This window comes from Felis catus, chromosome A3 (genome assembly GCF_018350175.1).
Source record: "Felis catus isolate Fca126 chromosome A3, F.catus_Fca126_mat1.0, whole genome shotgun sequence".
In the NCBI taxonomy this organism is placed as follows: Eukaryota; Metazoa; Chordata; class Mammalia; order Carnivora; family Felidae; genus Felis; species Felis catus.
The window spans coordinates 82,388,606-82,415,184 of NC_058370.1; the positions used below are offsets into that span (position 1 = coordinate 82,388,606).

Sequence of the window (26,579 nt, forward strand, 5' to 3'; positions counted from 1 at the left end):
TCCTTTCTGACAACAAGGGGACCCTCTCAACATGTTGGTTTTAAGAGAACCATGAAAACCGTGCTATCTCCCCTAAATCCCTGTCCTTCCAAAGCCTGAGATTCCACTGTTAGTTGTCTTGGCCTCATAAAACAACAGTACCCCTGAGAGGGGCAATGCTTTAAGTTCCTTCCATATCTCTGGTAGATACCTGACTTCTCATAACAGAGTACAGAAAAGTTTGGCACATGGCCCACAGATCTGGGCATGGGCTCGCAAGGGTTGGCCACTTGTCTAAAGTGACAAACCACAACTACCCAGGAAAAAGTCCCTTAGTCTTGTGAGGGAAGTGGACCTGTTTCCTTCGAGGAGAGAGAGGATCAGAAGGAGCCACAGGAGAACGGTTCTCAAACTTGAGCACGCCTCAGACTTCCCTGGGAGGTTTGTTAAAACACAATATGGGTCCCCTTCCAGAGATTCAGATTCAGTGGGCCTGGGGTGGAGCTGGTGGGAGGTCAACGGGAGGTCAACGGGTCACCCGGAACCTCTGCCCGGACTGCATCCTGAGGCCGCAGTGCCTCAGGGGCCCCGTTCTGTGGCAACCTCTTTGCTTTCTTTGCTTTGTCTGTTCTCAAGTCGGTGAGGCCTGAGGCAACTAGGTCAGGGAGCAAAGACCACGCGGTGACAGGCCAGGAGGCCGGCTTTGGCAAGGGCGGGACCGTGAGCAGGGCTCACCGGAAGCAGCTGCACCAAGGCAGAGCTGGGATAACTGAGGCCTTTTCTCCGGGCACCTCAGAGCAATTTATTCTGCCTCGGCACACCCTTAGCTTCCAAAGGTCTGGGATCAGACCACAAGCCTCAAGTTCTCTGAAGGGGAAAGCCTCTCTGCCCCACTAACCACCACCCGTGTCTGTGTCTGTGTCGATCAGCAGGGACTGCTCAGCCGCACATTGGAGTCCTGGTGTCCATAAGGAAGACCGAAGACGCTGGGCTGGGCACCTACATTCTCAGCCATTTCCACCTGCCCGTGCGTGAGAGAAGGTTTCGATGGTAGGAAGGCAGGCAACGGGGAAACTGAGAGGGACGGAGCTCCCGAGAAGGTAAGCACCTGGGGAATGCGAACAGACAGGAAGGGGGATGTGGTTTCTCTACGGCATCTGTTTCCATGGTAATGGTCCAGAAGGGGAGCAGAGGTCTCACTGGTACCAGGCCCTCACTGCCTGCTTCAGGCCAACGGGGAGACCCAGGAGGAAAGGTTGATGATTACAAAGACTTCCTATTGGCTTTTGCAGCAGAAAGCAGCAGCGCCCGCTCGGAGCCCTAGGGAAGAGTCAAAAACTACCATTCACGATCGTAGATTTTCCAGCAGAAGGTGCCAGGTAAGGCCAGCTTATCTGAGCAGGGTGACAGATGCTGGGCCAAACCCGCTAGGGTTTTGTTTTGTTTTTTTAATTTTTTTTTTTTCAACGTTTATTTTTCGGACAGAGAGAGACAGAGCATGAACGGGGGAGGGGCAGAGAGAGAGGGAGACACAGAATCGGAAAGAGGCTCCAGGCTCTGAGCCATCAGCCCAGAGCCCGACGCGGGGCTCGAACTCACGGACCGCGAGATCGTGACCTGGCTGAAGTCGGACGCTTAACCGACTGCGCCACCCAGGCGCCCCAAAACCCGCTAGGGTTTAAGAGAGCAAACTTAGAGGCAGAGAGAAGGTAGGGACCGAGGGGCAGACGCCAAGGGACTGGGACCAGGGCAGGTGCAAACGCTGGAACAGAATTGAGGGTTCCCTCCCAGCACAGACTGGGGTGGCTGAAGCCACGTGCCCTACAAGACAGCCAGCTGTCCAGTAACCACGGGGACCACTGCAGTTTCCAGGGAAGTCTAAGAGGTGGTGATGCAAAAGTTTAGCTTGTCTGGTGCCATGGCTGATATAGGAGGAAGGGCTGCCTGACAAGATTTCCGAGGACGTCTGTGTGATAGCAAAGTATGCTAGCAGATGGGGGTCCAGGTAGTAGCAAGCCGGGTTCAGACCCTAGCTCAGTCACTCACCGACTGTGTGACCTTGGGCCAGTCACTTGAGCTCCCTGTGAATGTCGGTCATCATTTAGAGAGGAAAATAATAGTACCTACCTACTAAGGTGGTGTGAGATGTGAAATAAAAAATGTGGAAAGTGCTCAGCATCTCCCCCGGCACCGTGTGAGTACTGAATTTATTATTATCGTTGACAAGCCATGATGTCTATGACATATTATTAAGTGAATAAATAAAACACATGTATGGCACAATCCTCTTTATGTAAAAAGGCACCACTGTATTTCCCTCTGTGTGTGCGTTTATAAACACATAAAGAAAAGTCAGGGGGGAAAAAGAAAAGTCAGGAAGGATCAGACTGTTAACAAACAATGGTTAATTCTGGGGAGTGGAACAGGGGAAGTAGGTGAAAGAGGGTTTCGCCATTTCACTTACAAGCATCTGGACTGTTGGGGCCTTTCGGGGGTGAGGAGGGTGAGGGATGTGAAGGTGGAAGGCATTTTCTGTCTTAAGGGGCTGTGATCTGCAAACAGTGCTTTGCTGAGGCCTCAGTACTGATTTATTGGTCTGAGAACCTCCTGTGTGCCCTTGGGTAGCACTTACCAAGTTTCTGTCTATGGGTGATACTGTTTACAAGGCACACACTGCCTTTGCTTAGTGGCCCTCTTTTCCCTAGGGCCAGGGCTACCTGCCTGACTTGGCCCCAGTGCAGGCTCCAGACCCGTCTAGAGCCAAGCTAGGAAAACCTGAAGAGCTAGACACAGATTCTTTGGAACTCAGCCCTGAGTGGGTTTCACGGCGTTGATCAGAGTTTCCTGATTCTGATTGCTGAGTGATGCAGAGACCGTCTTCTCCTTTTTCCTCTTAGCAATAGAGTACCCCTGTAGCAAGCTGGATAATGTGCGCCCCTTCCCCGGCCCAAATATCAGTTTCTAATCCCTGAAACCTCCGAGTGTTACCTTACTTGGAAAACAGATCTTTGCAGATGTGATTGAGGATCTCCATGATCCGGAAGGAGCCGAAAAATGCAATTACGTGTATCTTTATAACAGCGAGGTAGAGGGAAATTTTTACCTGGACAGAAGAGAAGCCGATCTGGTTCCAGAGGCAGGGAATGGAGAGATGTGGCCACAAATCACAGAATGCTGGAAGGCCAGCAGGCATCAGAGGTTGAAAGAGGCAAGGAACGCATCCTCCCCCAGGAGCTTCCACAGGAAGAGCCGCCCTCACACCTTGATTCCAGCCCAGTGATACTGATTTTGGACATACGTCCTCCAGAACCATAGAGGATCACTTTCTGTTGTTTTAAATCGCCAAGTTTTTGCTAATATGTTACAGGAGGCACAAGAAACTACTACTACCACCCTCCTCCCTACCACACAGGTAGGGACTTCATCTCCCAGTCCCTCTGACAACTGGGACTGGCCACGTGACCACGTTTGGCCCACGAGTCGAAGTGGTGTGTGGGGGCGCCTGGATGGCTCAGTGGGTTAAGCCTCTGACTCTTGATTTCAGCTCAGGTCATGATCTCACAGCTTCGTGAGTTTGATCCCCGTGTCAGTCTCCACACTGACCCTACAGAGCCTGCTTGGGATTTTCTCTCTCTCTCTCTTTGCCCCTCCCTGCTCATGCTCTGTCTCTCTCAAAATAAATAAACTTAAAAAAATTATTTAAAAAAAGAAAAGAAGTGATGTGCATAATTTCTGCTTCCCGGGTTTCAAAATAAAGTGTCTTACCCCTCTCTCCACCCCTGCCTTGTTTTCTTTTCCCTTCCCACCGCCCAGAACTCCATCACGGTGCTGGTCAGCATGCCGTGACCAAGCGGAGAGGACTCCCGGAGCAGCCGTCTCAGACACAAGGGTGGACACGGTGAGCAGAGGGGTCCTGGGGTCCTGGGCAACCTCACGGAGCCATGGTGTCCTTCACTGCTGCAGTTGCACAAGAGAGGAATGAGATTCTGTACTATTTAAGGCATGCTATGTCGGGTGTCTTTGTAACAGCAACAATACCCAGCTTATACTCCAACCAAAACATTGGGGTCCTGTCTGGTTCTGCTAACCTGGGCCTCTGCCTACCTAGAAGCCCTCCCTACAGCCTGTGCCTGGGTCCTGGCTCCTGCTGATCTACCTCCCCAGGGTAAATGGCCCTCTTCCTGGATTTCTGAATATCACCCACTCCAGGCTTATTGACTCTCATACTTTGCTTGTCTTTTGGGACATCTCCACTGCTCTGTGTGGAGCTGCCCGACCCGGACTCCTTGCGGGCACTACCAAAGTTGGCCTCACAACCGCACTTCCAGAGATCAAGCTCTACTCTCCCTGCTCCTTCAGCTGGTCGTGTCTCCCCAGCACCGTCCACTCCAGGAGGAAAATTTGCTTCCAGGTCCTGACTCCTCCTGGTCCATCCTGTCCTGTAGCCACTAGCTAGACCACGCCTGGCTATATTCTGAGATACGTGGGGGGAGGGGTGCCTGGCCCCGGGGCAGGAAGCACACCGTCTAACTGCCAAGTCTTCCCTGACACCTTCCCCTGCTGACCCCAAGGCTGCCTGGAGTTTCTGCTTTCCACGCACACCAGCAAATGACTACGCCGGCTTTTTCATAAGAGATGCCTTTCGTCGTTTGGCAGTTTACGCTTATGTTTGTTTTCCTTCGCACAGCTTTACGGTTGATAATGTATCATCAGATAGGATGTTGGCCCGAGGACGTATACGGTTTCAGGAACACACATTTCACATTTGCCGAAGCACACGGGCCTAGCTTCAGGTAAAGAATCACCTGGGCACACGGCGAGAAATGCGTTTGATTAACTCTGAGCTGCTGAAGGAAACTCATCCAGTGCCCTGGATTGGGCAGCTACTGTTTATTTATGCAAAGAGTAAGAGAAAGTCATTAAAGCCCCCATTCCTGGTAATTGTCTCAGAAATTGCATTCCCTGGCCTGGCAATTAGTTTTATACAAAGCAAGAAGATATTTGGGTTAATAACCTCGCGTTTTTATGACTCAATCAATATTTTGGTTGCTGCAGGCTGCTTTGCTACTGTAAATTTTGAGTACAGTGCTTGTGGGGTGTATAAATATTTAGCTAGCCATTGAAGCATCAATGAATGAAATCACTTCTTCTTTTCTTTAATTTAGAAGATACCGTTGGCAGTGTCCTGGCATGCGGTGTTCATTTTAGCTGCTGTCATAGACGGGGAAACTAAATTGCTGTTGTGCTTTATGGTTTATTACTTTGTCACTTTGCATCTCCATACAGCAAGCATCTCTTTTAGATTCATCTCCTCCCAATAGGCCTCGAATAACCTAGTCACTTGCTTCATATGGTTTTGATCTGATTTTAACTTTACAGCCATGTTACCCTGTGTTAAGCTTTGTAGTATTTTGTGCATGTGTGTTTATGTGTGTGTGCAGGGTTTAGTATCACAGACATAGTAGGAGTCACAACTAGGACGGGTTATGAAGTCCTTCCGTTTAGAATGTGATGACTTTAAAAACAAACAAACAAAAAAACCCAGATAATCAGAGTCCAAAGCTGTAGCTATTCAATACCGAAACAGTCACGCAAAGTGAAGCCTTCTTTCAACTGGTGGTTTTGTCTAAAGCAGGCTTTCCCAAAATATGTTCCTCAGAAAGTGTATTCCTGGGGCGCTAACGGGATTCTATTTTGTTTCTATTGGGAAAGTCAAGTGGAAAAAAAAAAGGTAGTACAATCCGGTTATTAGTACCTGCACTAGCCAAAGATATCTTGAGAGGGAAGGACTGAACACAATTCCGCCCAGTGTTTTTCAGGCTGAATTATTAAGAGGGCTTCAATTCTTTAACAGTGTTTTAGAAAAGAACTATCAACTATTGTGCTTTTTTTGTAGCATGTGATTGCTTGGTGCTGGCACTTGCTTATAAAACTGAGTCAGTACAATAATCAGAGAGTTCTGGGGCGCCTGGGTGGCTCAGTTGGTTAAGCGTCCCACTCTTGATTTCAGGCCACCATCTCATGGTTAGAGAGTTCGAGCCCCACATCAGGCTCACAGCTGTTAGCGAGGAGCCTGCTTCGAATCCTCTGTCTCTCTGTCTCTCTATCTGTCTGTCTCTCTCTCTGCCCCTCCCCTGCTCATGCTCTCTCTCAAAAATAAATAAACACTTAAAAAATAAAATAATATTAATCATGTTTCTTTACCATAGGCCTTCTCAGGACCTTTATATGTTAATGTGTGTAAGTTTTTTGTTTATTTTCATTTTTTTAATGTTTTTGCAGAGCATCTTAAAAGACTGATGTTCTGCCAAATATGCTGACATACTTTAGGCAATACTGGCCTCATCTCTACCTAACAACCCGCTTGGATTGAATTGCCTGCACTGACTGTTACTGGAGTTCATGATGGAGGTGAGAAGCCTGTATGTGTTTTTCTCCCCGTCTCTCCATCCACGTCGGTCCACACCACCGAATCCTGGGGGTTGAGATTTAGGAACATCAGACGGGCTGAGGTTTGGACCTTGGCTCAGCCACTTACGACCTCTCTAATCTTCAAGTCATTTAACCTCTTTGCCCCTCACTTCCTTCATCTGTAAAATGGGGATAGTCATATACCTTCCTCACAGGGCTGTCACATAGAGTAAATGAGATGATGCCTGGGAAGCATTTTGTACACCGCCTGGAACATAGTAAGTCTTTAACAAATCTGAGATTTTACTATTATAACCCATTCTGTAAAGCCCAGCTTAGACCGGATCCTCTTTGTGAAGCCTTGTGGGTTTCCTCCACACAGAATCAATTCCTTTTTCTTCTGTGTTCTGGTCATTTCATACCTTTAATGTGTGATTCATTATAAATGCCTCAAGGAGAGGGGCTGTGCCTTATTCATCTCTGTGCTGCAGTAGCCTTCTAACAGGCCATCAAACCCAAAGGATGAGAAATGGACTCATCCCAACAGATTCAGCTTCCTTTAAGTCCTTGAAAGGACCATTCAAAAGTATCATTTACATGTTATTGCTCAGCCACAAGAGAAGCTGAGAAATGCAGTCTTCATTCCAGACCTCTCCTGAGTTAAAGCAATGCTGTGTACTACCTTCGTATATACCTTCTATGTCTGCCTGTCTGTCTTGTCTGTCTGTCCATCTGCATCTATCTATCATCTATCTATCTATCTATCTATCTATCTATCTATCTATCTATCTAAGATGAAGCCAAAGGGTCAAGGCTAATCCTGCAAAAATCCCTTTACCTGCTCTCTGGTGAGTGGAAAAGCCTCTCACTGCCTTTAAGATAGTGATTTCAGGATAGGAAGACAACAGCTTCCTGATGTTATTAATATCACTGGGCCTTTGTCACACTAGAAAACATGTTTCATATCGACACACTTGAATACTACTTTAGAAAAAAAGCCTTCCAGGAAAAAATAACATAAGCGCCTCTGCAGCAGTAATGTCCCCACTGAGGCAGGGCGAGCACACACACTGAGCATTTCGACAGGAAAACATGCAGATATTTACTTTGGCATCAGCCAGATTTCACAGTTAGTACTTCCCAGGTCTAAGCTATATAGTCATATGTCTTCCAAAAGAACATGCAGGCAGCAATACGAAATCCTAGATTTAATCAAATTATACCTGTTTCTTTAGCATGAGCAAAGCTTTCTGCCAGTTCATAAGCATCTTTTCATTTGATTTTCCTGATGTGATATGTAAGTGAGAAATCGGGTTAATCCAGCAGTGAGGACATGCAAATAACAGAGACCTGATCTGAATAAGCGTTGGGCAGACAAAGCTTTACTGAGTATCTTTTCTTTTCTCGTTGAGGCAGAAAGGAGTTGATACAATCAAGGACACACAACTCTTCAATTCCCATGGGGAATAGCTAACTAATTCATGGAGAACGACAAAAATCCACACATGATCTAAAACCATCATACTGACGGGCAGATTTCACTTTCTCTTTCGATGAGATATCACCCAACTGGCAAACAAGCATAAACAATGATTACTTGTCCATTTTCCCTTTGCCCCCTTCCCCTTACGTCCTTTCTTCTTATTGAACTTCATAAAAAATATTCATGGAGTATTTGCCATTCACTGTAAGAAAGACAAACTGTAGGAGGGCATTGACCTCACTGAGTTTTGTTAACAATGCAGTTGGTTTTATTTGTAGATTTTGTTCATTTTAACCCAGATGGGGGCTTAATTATGTAACTACTGTCCACCTGGGTTTTTACTTGTATATTGTAGAAAGGGTCCCACATTAGTATATACAAAAATATGGAATATATAGGGATATGGAATATTCCTACAATGGAAATATGCAATAGTCACAGATAGGAATATGGACTTCGAAAGGATTGAACTACCTCATTCTTTTTTAAACAGCTACATACTATGCTTTGTGTGAAAATACCATAATTGACTTCACCTGTCCCTAAATAATGCACATTAAATATTTCGCTATTACAAATAATGCTACAATGAATAAACTGTATGCTTGTATTATTATTTTCTGGGCGAATACATCTGTAGGATAAATACCCAAAAGTTGAACTGCTAGTTGAATTGCAGAGAACATGTGCTCTTGTGATTTTGTACCTATTATAGTGTCACACTGTCATTCATGAAAGAATACAATTTAAATACGTACTTCACAAACACTTATATATTTACTCTGATATATTTGGCACTTTATTGGTGAGTGCCTTCTCCAAGAGAGGAAATTACCAAATTTTATGAATTTTGCCAATTAGAAAGATACAAAAAAGTCACCTCGTTTTTAAAAAATTTTTTGTAACCTTTATTTATCTTTGAGAGGCAGAGAGACACAGAGCACGAGCAGGGGAGGGGCAGAGAGAGGGAGACACAGAATCTGAAGCAGGCTCCAGGCTCTGAGCTGTCAGCACACAGCCCCACGTGGGCCTCGAACCCGGAAACCACGACATCATGACCTGAGACGAAGTCGGTGCTTAACCAGCTGAGCCACCCAGGCACCCCTTCACCTCATTTTTAATTTGCATTTATTTTATTATGAATGAGGATGAGTACTTTTTGTATGTGACAGAGGTATTGAGGTCTATTCCTGGATTCTCTATTCTGTTTCATTGATCTGTCTGTTATGTGTCTTTCTTCAGAATTAAGAAGGATGATTTTCAATTGAAAAAGAATGTATAAGAACAGTCAAGCTCTACCACTGATGGGCTCAATTGAATGAATCCCTTAATCTCTTTGCTTTTAGCTCCTCCAGCTATAAAACAGGAGAGTTGGATCTGAAGAGCTTGTTTACTCCGTATATGTTGTTGAGTGTTAGGCTCTGCTCTGGGGATGCAAAGGAGGGGTCAAGGCAGATGCTGTCTCTGCTCTCATGGAATTTACAGTCAGTGGGGAGGGGGGCAGACACTAGTCAAATCCTGACACAGATCATTGATAGTCCCTAGCAATGGAAACAGAAAAAAAGTGGGGAGGAGCAGGAGCAGGGAGAGGACCGCAGAGATTTCCTTTGGAAGGAAGTGAAGGAAGTGAAACAGATCTGCTGGAAAAACAGCTAGCCAGGTGAAGGAGGGGGTGGGTGCGCGGAAAGGAAGAACTTTCCAGATAAACTTTCTGGCATGTGAGGATCTGGCGTGAATAGAAAACTCTCTACTGTAGCTGAAGACAGAAAAATGAGGGGAAAGTGATAGGAGATGAGAGAGACTACAGAAGTAGGTAGGAATCAATCCATGTAGAGTCTTGGGTAAATATTTTGGTCTTTATCCTAAACATTTGTCTTACTTGGGACCTCTAGGAAGTCAATTCTGAGTTGAAGACTAAAGTGGTGTGTTTGTCCAGCATACAGAATTTCTCCAGAAAGCTTACGAGGAAAACCATATTTCAGAGCATTTCTTATCAGAGAGAAAGGAGGGAGTGATTTATCTGCCTAGTATTCTCCCAGCTTCCGTTGCCCATTGTTCATGTTTCACTCTACTGAAAGCTAATTCCCCTGTGCTGAGTACATCACTCAGCCCCTCAGTGGTCATGACCAAGGTGGGGCATTTCAACCAAACCTGGAAGTTGAGGTGTATGTGAAACACCCAACCCAGAGAAATAAAAGGAAGGAGTCCAGGGAGTCTGAGAGGCACACAGATATTGTGTCCTATATACCATTAAAAGAATCCACGCAAGAGAGTGACATAGTGTAGCAATGTTGTGGAGAACAGCTTAGTGAGTGTTGAGAATGGATGTATGGAAACCAGTTGGAAAGCTATTGAAATGGTCCAGAAGAGAGCAGATGATGCCCATGGTTGGTGGTGGCTGTGGAAATGGAGGGAAGTGAATGGATATGAGAAATTTTAGGAGCTAAATTCACCAGGCCTAAGGGAATGGTTAGGTTTGAGAAATAGAGCAAGTTACCAAGTATGTCAGGTTTATGACTTGAGCAACCGGTAGATGGTGGCATCATTTGCTGAGATAAGAATCTGAGGTACAGAATCAAGTTTAGGAGGAAAGATTATGACTTGGGGTTTGAACTTGGGGCTATGAGAAGTCCAAGTGAAGATTTTGAGTAGGCAACTGAATATATGAGTCTGATAATTGGCGCTATCGATGTGGATGGTAGTGACTGAATATGGAGTGAGAAAATCATTTTTAGCTTAAGAAACAGAAACATTGAATGGCTCTGTGGAGAAGGATGGTAATGGAAAGAAAGTAAAGAAAGAACAGGGCAGGAGTAGGAGGAAAACAAGAAGAACCCAGGGAAGAGGGTTTCAGGAGAGAAAGGTCCCAGGGAGACTAGGAAAGGTGAGTGCTGAGTCCTTTGCCTTAGCGGCCATTAGTCATTTTAGCCAAAGTAATGGGGCTGAGGACTGAGGGAAAATGATGAAAATGAAGAGTAGCATAATAACCTATTTGAGAAGTTTTACTGGGAAGGAGTAATATAGCAGGAAGGGAGTGTGGGTTGAGATGGGTGCCTTTGTGTTATCTTAAGAGGGACTTGAGTATGTTTAAGTGTAAGTAGAAGCGATTCAGTGTCAGAGAAGGATGAGTATACAGGGGAGAAGAGACATGTTATAGTGTCAGGCTCTAGAGAAGAAAGGAGGGGCTGGGATCCGGAACACAGGGCCTGACCCTAGGGTAGAAAGCATCAGCCAGGATGGGAGGAAAGGAAGGGGGATGGTGTCAGGGTAGGTGGGGCTGTAGCCAGAAGTTGAGGGTCTGGTTCAATGGCTTCAATTTTTGAAAACTAGGAGGCAGGTTATATGCAAAAATGTGTGATGAGAGTTGGAAAGGTAGGAAGGAGGATAGAGAGAGTTTAAAATAGGAGAAACTCCCAACTTAGTGATCTTGAGAGAACTTCCCTCACGGGCAGCTTGGAGAAATGATAACTGGGTGGAGGGAAGAGGTGAAATGCAAAGAGAAGGAAGGGGGTCACAGCCAACCTCCTGACTTCTGCCTCTCCACTTACCCTCCAGCCAGACTTAGCTCTGGTCCTCCAGCTCATAGACAAGGAAGGAAACAAGGCTGGTCTGATACAGCAATTCAGTGTTTCTGGCTTCCAGATAACGAAAAGGGTGTCACTTTTGTGATCCACAAATAATAGCCTGACACAAGAACCAATCCATGTTTGAAACTTCTTTTATTGTGGCGTCATGGTGATACTTCCAAATGTTGACGCTGGAAAATAAAATATTGTGAGCATCCACTAAAATTTTAACACAGAAACATGTTAAAAGTCTTTTGTTCCTTGGGCTTTTCTTTTCGGCTAGAACAGGACCTAACTGTTTAACTTGCGGTTAAGGATTATTTGTGCGGGGCACCTTGGTAGGTGAAATGTAGGGGATTTGGCGCTCTGCCCATGGAACACTGGGCAGGAGCTCCAGTTACAAATTGCAGCTGTATAAAATAACAGGAAACGTGGGGCTTTGAAAGATTCCACTGGAAAGATTAATTATTTGGGAAAGAGTTATGCCACAGCTTCGTGTGTTTTTGGAGAAAAGGTGGCCCACGCCATTTTTAATAGTGCAAAAGAAAATTCTGCTACTAGACTAAAAGAGGAGAAGGGAGGAGCTCTTGTTTCTTGGAAGGGCTCACATTTAGTTTAAACACCATCCTCATTGTCTTTGTTAGAAGACAAGGAGCTAGAAATGAAAGCCACATGGAATCCCAGAAAGATCTGAGGCTTGTAAAAGAAAAGATCCGGATTTCCTAATTCTCTGAGATGACCTCCCTGTTTGTTTGTTTGCTTTAACTTTTCTCCCTACTGCCCTCCATCCTGCCCGTCAACATCTAACCATGTTCTATACGTCAATCCACCATGGACATTCACGTTCCTGTAGGCATAACGATGTTATTCAAACAAATCCACAACTTCTGTGTGGACACTGACTTTGGATGACTCCGTGATATCCAGAAGGATAAACCAGCATTTACTCCACAGCTGGGATGACCCCAATGATCGGACAAGCCAACACTCAATAGATTTGAACACAGCTTTCTGAGAACAATGTGTTTCTACACATTTGAGGTAAAATAATGCAGTCTCTCCAGGATGCTCTAATTGCGAACCGCCAAGAAATTGTAGGGGAGTTGGTATTTTGATGGAGGGAAAGGCATTTTCTTGAGTTCCAGAGACATCCGTCTATAAATGTATATAGAAAAGGGATATATGTTTCCATGTAGGCTCATCACTTTGTTTCATCTTGAGCATCATTCATCTGAAATCGGCCTTGGAGAGATTTATTTGGCATGAAGGTTTACTTGAGCTATGGAAGGAGCAAATTTTCTCCCTCCGTGCTATGTCTCTCACAGTTGAGCCTCACCACTCAGTACGAGAAATGTTTGTTATCTGACATGCTTGGGGAATGGGATGTTCAGGTTCATCAATTACTTGGATTGATAAAGGGCGATCATTTGAAGACTTGGCATGCAGTAATGTATGCTTCACACCCAATTGTGGTGCCGTAGAACTCAGACTTTCTCAGAGGATCAGGACTTCAGGACTTTAGAATCTTTCAGTGCCTTGGGTCATCTCTAGGAAGAGCAGTTAATCTCATGGAGAGTAGATGCGTAGTAAACTGGATATTTCCAGTTAATAGAAGGTCAGAAAAACAAAGCTTTTACTATAGTTCTGTTAAATTTCTTTCTTTCTTTCTTCCTTTCTTTCTTTCTTTCTTTCTTTCTTTCTTTCTTTCTTTCTTTCTTTCTTAATTTTAGAGAGAGCTCGAGTGGGTGAGAGGGGCAGAGGGAGGGAGGGAGAGAGATTGAGAGAGAGAGAGAGAGAGAGAGAGAGAGAGAGAGAATATAAAGCAAACAGAACTTAAAAGACCTTAAAAGAGACTTGAAAATAACTCAAGCCAATTCTTTTTCCACTACATCTATGCTGGCCCCATTCTGCTGGAGAGACCCTCTGAGGCCCTTGGTGGGACAGAGGCCTACTCGTTCGCAGCATTTACCTTGCTCACTGTGGGGAGCGGGGCAAACAGCACCTCTCCTCTGAACTTTTCCAGTCTTCCTAATGGCAGGAAAACCATATCAAGTGCACTGGGGCCCTTCACCCAGCTTGAGAAGGGAAACGCCTAGGAGCAACTCTCTCCCTAGTGTCCCTCACTACTGACACTTAGAACAAATCACTTAAAGATGAGTGACTGATGGGGCACCGCATGGCTCAGTTGGTTAAGCATCTGACTGTTGATTTTGGCTCAGGTCATGATCCCAGGGTCGTGGAATCGAGTCCTGCACCAGGCTCCTCGCTGAACATGGAGCCTTGGAGCCTGCTTGAGATTCAGTCTCTCTCCTCTGCCCTTCTCCCCCACTCATGCTCTCTCTCTCTCTAGATAGATAGAGATAGAGATAGAGATAGAGATAGAGATAGAGATAGAGATAGATAGAGTGACTGATAGACTCATAAAGGCAGAACTCTGATTTTTGGCGTTTTGTTGTTCTCTTTAACAAGTCCTGACCAGAAGGTCCAGGACCTTTTTTAAAAAGGGAGTTTATGGGGCGCCTGGGTGGCCTAGTCGGTTAAGCAGCCGACTTCGGCTCGGTCATGATCTTGCGGTCTGTGAGTTTGAGCCCCGCGTAGAGCTCTGTGCTGACAGCTCAGAGCCTGGAGCCTGTTTAGGATTCTGTGTCTCCCTCTCTCTCTCTGACCCTCCCCCGTTCATGCTCTGTCTCTCTCTGTCTCAAAAATAAATAAACGTTAAATGAAAAAAATTTTTTAAAAAAAAGGGAGTTTTCTTATTACCTATTTTATTAATTTAGGGAGCCTCCCCTGTACCTACCACAACAATAAAAGTTCTGTACCTCTCTATTATTCTTTTTAAAAACTCATTTACTTATTTTGAGAGGTGGGGGGAGGGACAGAGAGAGAATCCCAAGCAGGCTCTGCACTGTCAGTGCATAGCCCCATGTGGGGCTCGAACTCATAAACCATGAGACTATGATCTGAGCCGAAGTTGGACACTTAACCGACTCCTCTCAATGATTCTTAATAAAAGTAATATTTAAAATTTGTACGAAGCTTTCTCAAGGTACCACTAGACATTGTATTCTATGTGGATGGCACCCTGGAGTTGTGCAGTGAACAGCTTGTGCAGTTGAGCTGAGAGTCTTGTGCTTTATGGTTTTATTTTAAGAGAAATAGGCTCTTTCATATATATAGTAGTAGTAATTATCATAAAAACCATTGCTACCATTTTTTTAGCATATAGGATGGACCCGTATATGTTACACAGTACAGAGTATACATCATATTTCATCTTCACAGGAAGTAAGGAGTTGGGATTTGAGTTCAGTCCTGTCTGTCTGCCCAAGCCATGTTCTTTTCCCCTTCCTTTTGGATCCAACCACTCATTCTACAGGTGAGCAAACTCAAGCTCAGAGAGGATGCACGACTTGCTCTGGGTCACACAGGGTCTTCTACTCTATTTCACAGAACTTATAGGACCTTGATAAATGTGTAAGAATGTGGCCTTAAAGGAAAGTCTCAGAGAGACATAATAATATTGAACTCATACACACACACACACACACACACACACACACACACACACACACCATATAGCTCAAGCTCTTTGGAGCATTTTTCTGTTCCTTTTCCTTCACACATACTTGGCATCTTGTAGGAAGGTGGGGTTGGGTGGCAAACAGATCCCAAAAGAGGGGAACCCTGAGGATTATTTCCCACAGGCAGGTGTTTGGTTCTCAGCCTGGATTAATTGGAAGGAAAGAGGTGTTGTTGTTGTTGTTTTTTTAAGTTTATTTATTTATTTTTGAGAGAGAGAGAGAGAGAGAGAGAGAGAGAGAGAGAGAGAGAATGCACGCATGAGTGGGGAAGGGGCAGAGAGAGAGGGAGAGAGAGAGAATCCCAAGCAGGCTCCATGCTGTCAGCACAGAGCTCAACGCGGGTGTGAAATCATGACCTGAGCTGAAACCAAGGGTCCCATGCTCAACCGACTGAGCCCCCCCAGACGCCCGGGAGGGAAAGAGTTTAAATGTGAGGTGGGTTCAATGCAAGTCTGGAAAGTGAAATTGGAATTCTGTAGCCTAATAGTTGTGTGTTTTCAAAAATGAATATTGTAGGTTTTTTATTCTTATTAAAGACAGCCCATGCTCATATAGAAAATTTATATGATACTGCAGAGAATAAGTAAAAAAAATAAAATTCTGTTCCCCGAAAGACTAATGAGGTTTGTTTATTATTTAAAAAAAGTTTTTTAATGTTTATTTTTGAGAGAGAGAGAGAGAAAGAGACAGAGTGCGAGTGGGGGCAACAGGGGTTTTTATTGTCCTTGGGTTTTTATTGAGGCTTCATTACACAGGCAAGGCTGATGAAATCATTGGCTACTGGCAATCAGTTCAACCTCTAGCTCCTCTCACCTCCCCAGAGGTCATGCATGTGGGGAAAGAGGGGTGAGAATGTTCCCCCAGCAACCAGCCCCCATCCTAAGCTCATCTTGGGACTTTCCAAAAATCACCTCATTAATGTAAACTCAGGTACGGTTGAAGGGGCTTTTTATAGGAATAACAAAAGACACCCATTTCTTTTTTCCTCCTGTTATCACTTAGGAAATTCCAAGGGTTTTAGGAGCTCTCTACCAGAAATGGGGACAAAGACCAAATCTATATCTGTATCTATATCTATATCTTAATATAAATCACAATATCATAGGATCCTTACAGTGTCTCACATGTTACACCAATGCTTTCTAAATTTCTTTTTTTTATTATTTTTTAAATGTTTATTTATTTTTGAAAGAGTGTGAGCAGGGGAGGGGCAGAGAGAGAGGGAGACACAGAATCTGAAGCAGGCCCCAGGCTCCGAGCTGTCAGCACAGAACCTGATGTGGGCCTCGAACTCACAAACTGTGAGATCAGGACCTGAGCTGAAGTCGGGTGCTTCAACGACTGAGCCACCCGGACGCCCCTTTCTAAATTTCTTTATGCTTAACAACCATATTATGGATTGAGGAAGATCTTGGCCTAAAATACTCTTAATTCATGCTAGTTTTGGAAGCTTGGGGAGATCACTGACTTAGTGCAAAAGTCACATTTGCGATGCTTCACATTTGCGATGCTGGAAGTTGTCATAAACAAACCTTTTATGATCATTTGAAAAAGCAGAACGGTGAGTAGTTATGTCAGAGAGACCAGTGAAAACATGAGCTGGCCAATGCTATGCGAATGGGTACTTTGTAGTTTGGGAAAAAATTTCCAGTGACAGCATCCCATGCAGGGTCCAAGAGAGTCCCCAACAATCCAGATGGAAGTGAGAGTGAAGGCCTAATAAATGGCTCCAGGGACAATGAGGACACTGATGACCAAGAGGTGTGTGAAGAGTTGGAATAGATTTGTTTTATGGAATAGAGTGGGGAAACAGTGATACTTACAAATTAATTGTTTGTATAAATTAATTAATTGAATAAATGATATTAAATATGTATAATAATTCATAAATTTAATGAGCATATCACAGTTTTATCTATGTCACTAAAGTTTTTCTGTGCTCAGGTTGACCAAAACACTATGGGAGGATTTCCCCTTTGGAAAGTTTAGGTCTGCCTTATATTTGGTGCCAGCTTCTGTTTGGGCACGTGTGGGATCTTTGCCCAAAGTGAAACAACTAGGAGGGCAGAGTCAGATGGGTCAGACTTTTTTGCCTTAATGTGTTCGCCTTAATTCTCCAATGAGACCAAACTTCATAAAATCTGAGTCCCTGGCCCCATTGTCCACTTACTTCATTCAATTTCAACTCAGAGCATTTATTAGCACCTACTACAATGGAGGATTAGTTTTTCAAACCTGTGAATCGCTTTTAGCACTGAACTAAGAGAGAAAAGACTGACTTTTAACTGAAGATTGAGAAAAAGGGCTAATTTGACTAAGAACAGCTCTGGATTCAGGTTTTATAGTCCATTCTCCCTGTTAAGCGACATGAGTTTTAATCTTCCCTGTTCTCTTGTTTACTTCCTGAGAAGGATTAAAAGATGCCTATAACCTCAGCCCCAGTAGGACAGCCTGCAAGGAACAAATCAGCATGCAATTTCCCTTTGTCACCTTTAAAATAAACAAACAGGGGCGCCCGGGTGGTTTAGTCGGTTGAGTGTCCGACTTCAGTCAGGTCATGATCTCGCGGTCCATGATGCGTTTGAGCCCTGCATCAGGCTCTGTGCTGACAGCTCGGAGCTTGGAGCCTACTTCAGTTTCTGTGTCTCCCTCTGTTCCTCCCATGCTCGCGTTATCTCTCTCTCTCTCTCTCTCTCTCTCTCTCCCTCAAAAATAAATAAAGATTAAAAAATTTTGAAAAAAAAGAATTGAGTTAAATTGTAGGACACCCAGCTGGTGTCACATGGGCTTGGTGTGTGGAAAACCCACACATCTGGTGACCAGAAATGTCTTAAGTATTGAGTAAGAGTAGTAAAGGGGACACACAAGAGTGTGTTGTTCCTTTACAGACCCAAAGATAAAAGTACTTGCCTCTTTTCTGAATGACAATTTCAGGAAAAAAACACCTTGCCTTTCTGATAGACATATGTAGTGATTAACATCTTCAGACTCTACATGCCCAGGTAGAAAATGTGGATAATAATTGTAATTAACTGTGGACTCCATTGGAAGGTAGGAACCATCCAATTTATTCATCTTTGTCCTCTATGCCTAGCACAGTGACCGATTCATAGCAAGTACTTAACAAATATTTGTCTAACAAGTGAATGAATCCAAAAGCATGACTCTATTTACAAGGCATGCATCCACGTCTGTCTGCCAGACTGTCTTGACACCGGGCTCGTCTTCTTGCAGGTTCTGGGGCAGGAAATAGAGAACTTGGCGATGTACCATGATACATAGTACTCCACACACTTTGATTTCAAACCCACCTAAATTTGAATGTATTCAGACAAGACGATGCTAGGGTGTTCCTCTCCCGCTTTTTTTATTAAGTGAGCCCTACACCCAACATGGGGCTTGAACTCATGACCCCACCCAACATGGTGCTTGAATTCATGACCCCAAGACCAAGAGTCACATGCTCTACTCACTGAGCCAGACAGGCACCAGGTAAGAGGCCGATTTTAGATGCTGCTGCTTCCACTCACTCTGGGCATAGCCCCATAACTTCTGGTTCTGGGACCTGCACTATGGGAAATTCCAGCTGAAGTAGAGCAAAGGTTTGCTCTGAGAGACTAGTCCAGGCTTGGGATGGGGGTAGGAAACGCTGGGGCCAGTGCCACACCAGAGAGAGGAAAGGACCCACGTATTACTAAAACAATATCTAAGGATAGGGACTAGCAGCCAGAACTGAGTTTCCGTCAACAAGTCAAGAGTATGGAGGAGCGCCTGGGTGGCTCAGTCGGTTAAGCGTCCAACTTCAGCTCAGGTCATGATCTCACGGCTTGTGAGTTCATGTCCCGAGTGGGGTTCTGTGCTGACAGCTCAGAGCCTGGAGCCTGCTTAGGATTCTATGTCTCCCTCTCTCTCCGCCCCTCCCCTGCTCACCTTCTGTCTCTCTCTCAAAAATAAATAAACATTAAAAAAAATTAAAAAAAAAAAGGGTATGGAAGTTAGGTGGCAGTTGCATGGACAATTCAGAACCCAGGTAGAGAAATCACAAGAAAACTAATAACCAGTCAGAACACGATTGGAAAATCAACACCAAATTTATATTTACTTAAATAGGTATCACTCCATCACCCTGATTATTAAGGGGACTTTACCATAGCCCTTCTGTGCGTGTGGGTGTATGTCTGAGAGATGCATGTGTATCATGAACTATAGGGGATTCCCAGCCTCTTAAAAGGCTGAAAAAATGAGAGAAGGAGAAAACAAACATCTGCTGAGGACCAGGAAGGCCAGGCACAACAGTGCTCTGGTTCCACTGCCAAACGGCCTAGATTGAAGACCCAGCTCTCCGGCTTACCAGCTGGCTAAACTTAGCCAGTAATGAACACCTCTGCTCTCCGTTTTCTACTTTCAAATGTAGATAATTCTAGTACCCACCTGGTGGGGCTGTTCTGAGGATTGCATGAGTTAATCCGTATTGTTGTTGGTTAAAAAGAGCCACAGAAGCTTTGTTATTCCTCCTGTCGAATAGTCTATATCCCCTCCCCTTGAGCCTCGACTGTCCCCGTCACTAGTTTCGACTGATCGGCAGAATAATGGCCCCCAAAGATGTCTGTGTCCCAGTCTCAAGAAACTGTGACTAACTGATGTTATACGGCAAAGGAGAATTAAGGTTGCAGGTGGAATTAAAATTTCTAACCAGCTGACCTTGAGGTAGGGAGGTTATCCTGGGTTGTCCACCTGGTCTAACGAAATCACAAGGGTCCTTAGGAGTTAAGAGGAAGGGAGAAGAGTCAGAGTGACATAGGGTTAGCCCTTGTTGGCTTTGAAGATAGAAGGAGGGCACAAGCCAAATAATGCAGGCATCCTCTAGAAGGCAGAAAGGGAAGGAAAATGGATTCTCCTCCAGAGTCCCCAGCAAGGAACACAGCCCTGCTGAGATCTTGGATTTAGCCCAATGAGTCCCATTTTAAACTTCTCACCTCCAGAACTACAAGGTAATGTATTTGTGTTATTTTAAGCCACTAAATTTCTGGTAATTTTTTTTTTTTTTTTTTTTTTTTGCAGCTGCAATAGGAAACTAACACAAAGCAATAGAATTGGGCAGAGTTGTGCCGTATAATATCTAAAGTAGGGCCTTAAGGGATCTACAGTTTCTAATTTCATCCCTCTGAAGTCAGATGTCACGTAGAAGTCCATTACGGCTAGTCACCATGCTGTGAGGAAGCTCAAGCTAGCCAGATGGAGAAGCACCAAGACGCTAGACATGAAAGTGAAGCCTTGTGGGTTCTTCTAGCCCAGTCCAGCCACCAACTGAATACATCTGAGTAAACGATCCCAGCTGACACCTGTGGAGCAGAACCACCCAGCTGAGCCTGCCTCCGAACTGTGAGAAAGGTTGTTTTAAGTCACTAAGTTTTAAAGTTTGGGGTTTTTTGTTGTTGTTGTTGTTCTTTGTTTCAGGGTTTTTTTGTGTGTGTGCAATAGATAACCAAAACTCTTAGAAAGCACTTAGAACAGTGTCCACCACATAATAAGCATTCAATAAAAGTTGATTATTCATTATACTAATTTAGTTATACATACAGAAACTTCTCAATAATCCTGTTAAATAGGCCTCCTAGTCCATTTGGGTTGCTATGACAAAAATACCACAGACTGATATTTACAAACACACAAAGTTATTTTTCTCATTTCTGGAGGCTGGGAAGTCCAAGATCAAGTCACTCGGTGTGCAGACTCTGTGTCTGGTGAGGACTGGCTTCCTGGTTCGTGGATGGCTATTATTTCGTTTGTCCTTACATAACAGAAGGGAGCTCTCTGGGGGTCTCTTGGGTCCCTTTCATAAGGGCGTGAGGGCTCTACCCTCATGACCTAAACACTTCCCAAAGGTCTCCCCTCCACATGGTAATTAGGTTTCAACAAACAAATGAATTCTGGGAGAACACAGGCATTCAGTCTATAGCCGCAGGTATTATGCCATCTGTGTTGATAGTTGGGATTATGGTTGTGTTCACTCCCTTTCCCCTCTCGCTGTGAGCAGAGGGTACTCTCATGCCACTGATATTGGGCTTGGTCTTCTGGCTTGTTTTGGCCAATAGGATGTTAGCAGATGTGACACCTGCAGAGGCTTTACATGTGCCTACACAGTGGGGCTTCCCTACTTAGCCTTCCGCCATTGCCCTAAGAAGACGCCCAGGAGGTCTGTGGTCCTCAAAGAGCAAGACGTATGTGGAGCAGAGCCACCCAGCCACCCCACAGACCTGGGAGCCTGGTAACGCATGCTCGTTGTTTTGTGCCTCTGAGGTCTGGGGTAGTTTTCACGCAGCCGTAGCTGACTAACAAACAGTCTCTAGGTGAGAAAATTGAGGCCCAGGGAGCTTTGTTTAAAAACAAGACAAAGCCTATGGACATGTTCATAATAAAAGAAGCTTTTTATTTAAAGAGCCAAATGAGATCCCTGTACTGGTTTCCTAGAGCTGTCAGAACAAATTACCACAAACTGGTGACTCCAAACAACAGAAATTGATTCTCTCACAGTTCTGGAGGCTAGCAGTCCAAAATCAAGGTGTCAGCAGGCCACGCTTCTCCTGAAGGCTCCGGGGGAGAATCCTCCCTTTCCTCTTCCAGCTTCTGGTGGTCCCAGCAATCCTTGGTGTTTCTTGGCTTGGAGATGCCTCACTCCAATCTCTGCCTCTGTCAGCACATGGCTTTCTTCCTCACCTGTGTCCCTGTGTGATTTCTCCCTCTCCTTTCTCTTAGGCAAACACCAGTCGTGGGATTCAGAGCCCACCCAAATTCGGGATGACCTCATCTTAAATAATTACGTCTACAAAGACCCTGTTTCCAAATAATGTCACATTCGGAGGTTGTTGGGTGGACGTGAATTTTGTGGGAACACCTTTCAATCCAGAGCAGTCCCCCTATTTAATCCTAGAAAACTAGGGATGTCATTAGACAGACCATGCTCAAATGAGAGCTTCAGGCAAAAATCCAGAGGGCGAGTAGTTCAAACCTTGAGGGAAACAGGTGGGAGAGACCTCAGGTCGAAGGTAAGACTGAAACTCCACTTAGACATTTCATACATCTCTGACTGTTTGGGAGCTATGAAGGATGCCTTTGAAAGCTAGTGCTCTTAAGCTAACCATGAAGGTGAGCATCGCTCGCTTTGAGTACAACTCTCAAGCCATTTTAGAAGCCCACATGATGAGGCACCCTTTTCTATGCACGGCTTTTCCTGTCCGTGCCTTCTGTGATGTGCCTCTATCCTGATGAGCCCCCTCCCTGGAGGTGGGGAGCCCCTGGACACCGTCTCTCTAATTCTTGCTCTCCTCTGGGAGATTTATTACAGAGGAATGTATTTCAGAGGTTTGGGAAAACAAATGCACCCACGTGACCCTTGGCAAAACTACTTTCGAGAATCTACAATCTGGCTATTTCAAAATCAAATCTGTGTGTGGACAAGACAAAGCTTGCAATCCTCAGCTAATCCATTGGGCATCCCAAGTTCAAAAGTAGGAAACACCCCTTCCTGGGCTAGTTGATCCAAATACAAAACAGAATGTAAAATGTTATTACTATCAGAAGTCCTACTGGGCTCTGAGGTCAAACAGACCTGGGTTCAAATCCCATTTCGACTACTAAGCAGTGATGAAACCTTGATACGTACTTGCTCTGAGCCTCAGTCTGAAAATCTACAGAATGGTTCTAATACTCAGGCCAGAGGGTTGCTGCGAGGATTAAATGAAAGAGTAAACGGTGAAGTGCCTGGAACAATGCAGGGTGGGTGGGTAGCAGGTCCTCAGGGGTAAATTGTTCAGGTCTGTTGTTCTTATCTTCCCGCAGGGACAATAGGTACCAGGAGGTAGAGATGTGTTAGCCATCATTGATCTCAGGAGAGTCCCCAGGTGTCAGGACTGTGCATCCTCTCCTCTCCCACCAGACTGTCCTCAGGGCACACAAAGGGGGAGGGGGGGGATGGCAGGGAGACCCTGGAGTCGGGAGTTTGGAAGGAGACTGGACAATGCCAAGATTAAGGGGCAAGCGAGACACAAAAGCACTAGGAGAAGAAGCCGTTTCATCTTCCAGGGGTTGCTGTGGGCTTTTTTGCCCCTCCTGAAAGGAGGGACAGGCAGTGATGAAGGAGAGCCAAGAATGAGGGCTCCCTGGTGGAGGGAGCAGGCATGAGGGAGGGGCGTGAAAGGGGATGCAGAGACCGAGAACTGGCTCGGGCAGGGAGAGGCGGGGCTGTCTGTTAGGCCAAGGCCAAGTCACAGGGGGAGAGATGGAGCAGGGACAGAGCTAATCTGGCCACCGGTAATCAGCACTGGGGCCACTGTGTCTGGGCCACCTCGTATAATAATGAGAGCTAACATTTATGGAGCGCTTACCATGGCTATATATCAACTCATTTCATCTTTATTACAAGTCTACAAGGCGGTCACTGTTACTGCCTGCCTTCTCTGAGGCTCAGAGAAGGTGTGGCTGCCAGTTCCAAGAGGTGAGCCAGCGATCCTCACCTCCCGGTGTTACACCCGCGAGGACTTCCCTCCTACCCTGAACTGGAGTTGCTCCCTCCCTGATACTTGCCTGTGACCCTGCCTTCCGAGGGCGTGTTTCTATAGCTCAGCCTTGGCACCCTTCGTACAAGCTGGTGGCATTTCCCCTCTGCTGTAGGTGACTCCCACCTCGCCCTGAGGTCCTGACCCAGCCACGCCTGCCCCTTCCTGCCTGTCCCCTGAGGGCTGGGAAAGGACGGTTGGATTCTGGTAGTGAAGGAGGGAGACGGAGGAGGAGATCACCCCAACTCCCAAATATATAACTGTTCCTCCCGTCAGGGGATCAAAAGGCCTCAAGGAGACAAAGTCTTTTGTTCTATAAATATGATCGGCAAGAAATCGAAAGAGCGAATACTCGGAGGAGAAAGAAGTAGGCGCCGACTCGAACTGGCACCAAGTCTCAATGATTCTGAGAGCTGAGGTCAGAGCAGGGAGGGTCCAGAGCCTGGGGCCCAGACTGGAGTTGAGAGATGAAAAGACCCACAGAAGGAAAAGGCAGGCAGAAAGGGAGGGCTTGGTTCAACCCAAAAGAACAGTAGTTCCTCCAACTAGTCCCGTCTGGAAGAGCTCCTGAGGCCCTTCTTCCCAAACCTCCAGGTCTCGGCCAGGACAATGCTGGGCAGGCAACTGACTGAAGGAAAGGGGTGGGTGAAAGCAGTCGGATCCGTTCACCGGACACTGATTTGCCAGAAAAGGAAGTGGGGGTGTCAGGGACATTATTTCCACTTCCTGGATACGTATTCAAACATGGAACAACTGAGTCCTAACAGGACAAGGCAATAAAATAGGCGACCACCCCAGGTGGTACCACACCCAACACGGCTCAGAAATGAGGAAGAGCTACTAGCTGTATTTTTAAGGCTTCCAGAGAGCAGCATCTGGTTGCCACCTTCCATCTAAAGGACAACAAAGATGCCTCAAGAATACTCTAAAAGGAAAAAAAAAGGCCAGCTCCAAAAAGGTTGAACACAACCTCTTTGCCTTTTAGTAAAATTAAATTGTGGGACATTCCGACAATGGACTGCTGTGTGACCACTAAAGAAACTTAGCTGCTTTCTATGTAGTGATATGGAACGATCCCTGAGATAAATGTGGAAACATCCAGAGGCAGATCGTCCTGGAGAATAGGCTACAGAGTGCGCAAAATACATCTTTATGGGGGGGGGGGGGGGGGTGGCTCAGTCAGTGAAGCCTCCGACTTCGGCTCAGGTCATGATCTAGAGGTTTTTGAGTTCAAGCCCCGCCCCACCCCACATCGGGCTCTGTGCTGACAGCTCAGAGCCTGGAGCCTGCTTCGGAATCTGTGTCTCCCTCTCTCTTGGCCCCTGCCCTGCTCACGCTCTGTCTCTCAAAAATAAATAAATATTTTTTAAAAAATGTGTTTAAATACATTTTTACATTCGTGCAAAATAATAACATCTGTATTCTTGTATATGTGTGGAGTGTCTCTAGGAGAACACACATGAATGTGTCTGAGCTACTGAAAATAATGAGGTTATGAGTCAGGAGAGCGATTCTCCCTGTGGGGGGCTCTGGGGTGCCGCTAATATTCCATTCTCGACCCACGTGCTGGTTATACGATGTGTTCAGTTTATGAACGCTCACTTGCCGGTACTTAAGGTTCATGTACTTTTCTGTTATACTCTGGTACAGTTTTCAAAAAAAAACAAAAAAACCTTTGAGGAAGAAATGACATAAAATAATTTTGAATAATAATGAAAACATAACTCCAAACTCAGGCCATCCAGGAGGCTCTCAGTCCCCCTCCCAGCAGATTCGTCCCGACTGTTCCTCACACACCCAATTCAGCACAGGGGGTGAAAGAGGCTTAGGTTTCAACGTTCCCCAATCTGGCCTCATTTACTCTTCCTTCACACTGACCTCAGCCGCTCAGCCTCTTTATCAATTGCTTCAGGACTTTTTTTTTTTTTTTTTTTTTTTCTTTTCCCCAAACAGATTAAGCCACAGTTGTTCATCTGTTCAACAAAGTCTGCCCGCTGTGCAATCTGTGGCTCTCCAGGGCTGGGGTGTTGAAGAAAACCTGCTGGCTGTGAAACAGAAGGGGAGTTGTTTTATTTCATGCCGGTACTTTTCAGCGTGAGCAAGCTTATTTCTTGTTAAAAAAAAAAAAAAAAAAAAAAAAAAAAGAGGCAAAAACTTAATCTCTCGATCCTTTGAACTGAGGAGACATTTTTAAAAACATACAATTTTCCTCATACAAGGTAGTGGTATTTTTCCTAAGGGGGACACAGATTGCCCCAGAAAGAAGAAAAAAAAAAATGAAGTTCTCTCCAACCCCATTTTCAAATACGATCCCGGGCATTCCCTTTGAGGGGAGTTGGGTGTTTGCCCAGGAAGTTGTGAGCGGCAGCCAAGATTCACTCACACCTGGGATATATAACCTCCTGCAGAAGCAGGCAGGGGAGAAGCCTGGCATTTATTGGAGGTCCTACTGGGTGCGAGGCACCGCGCTCACCACTTCCACCGTTATTACCTTCGTGTGACAATAAGTAGGAAGTAGACCTGCTCTCTTGCCCACTTTGCAGAAGGAAACTAAACCTCCAAGTGGCTAAGGATCTCCCCCGAGGTCATGCTCCGTACACACCCCCAGGGCGGAAAGCAGCACTTTACTATTGTTGCTTCTGGTCCTCTGCAGGTGTCTGCGTGGTTCTCACTTGGGGCTCAGGCATCTACAGTTAGATGTTGGCCATGGCCGTGGTTACCCAGAGGCTCCGCTGGGCTGGATGTCCCCATATGCATGCTGAGCGAATGAAAGCTAGAGCCGTCACTCAGTGTCAGAGGTAGCCTCTCTGAGAGGGACTGTCCTGAGAAGCCGGGGCAGAGGCCGCACGTCTCCTCTAGCTCTGACCTTCAGCACTACTTCTGCAGGTTCTTAGCCCGAGTGAATCAGACGCCAGGCTTAGGTAAGCAAGATGGGGGTGGACCCCATCTCTCTCTCTCTCTCTTTTTTTTTTTTTTTACATGTTTATTTATTTTTGAGAGAGAG

General features: G+C 45.5%; 1 long non-coding RNA gene across 4 annotated transcripts in view; it reads left to right on the forward strand.

Annotated features, from left to right (window-relative positions):
• Positions 1-547: 547 nt before the first annotated feature.
• Positions 548-26,579, forward strand: part of LOC102899355 — a 29,062-nt gene continuing 3,030 nt past the window's right edge. Inside the window, exons 1-6 of one of the 4 annotated variants that reach the window (XR_006595627.1) lie at positions 548-1,079; positions 1,272-1,358; positions 3,793-3,877; positions 6,262-6,390; positions 20,082-20,411; positions 25,529-25,669. This is a non-coding gene — a long non-coding RNA (uncharacterized LOC102899355). Of the gene's footprint in view, positions 1,080-1,271; positions 1,359-3,792; positions 3,878-4,666; positions 4,773-6,261; positions 6,391-20,081; positions 22,777-25,528; positions 25,670-26,579 lie in introns of those variants that run through there. The other 3 variants (XR_439949.5, XR_006595628.1, XR_002154865.3) reach the window with 3 other exon arrangements.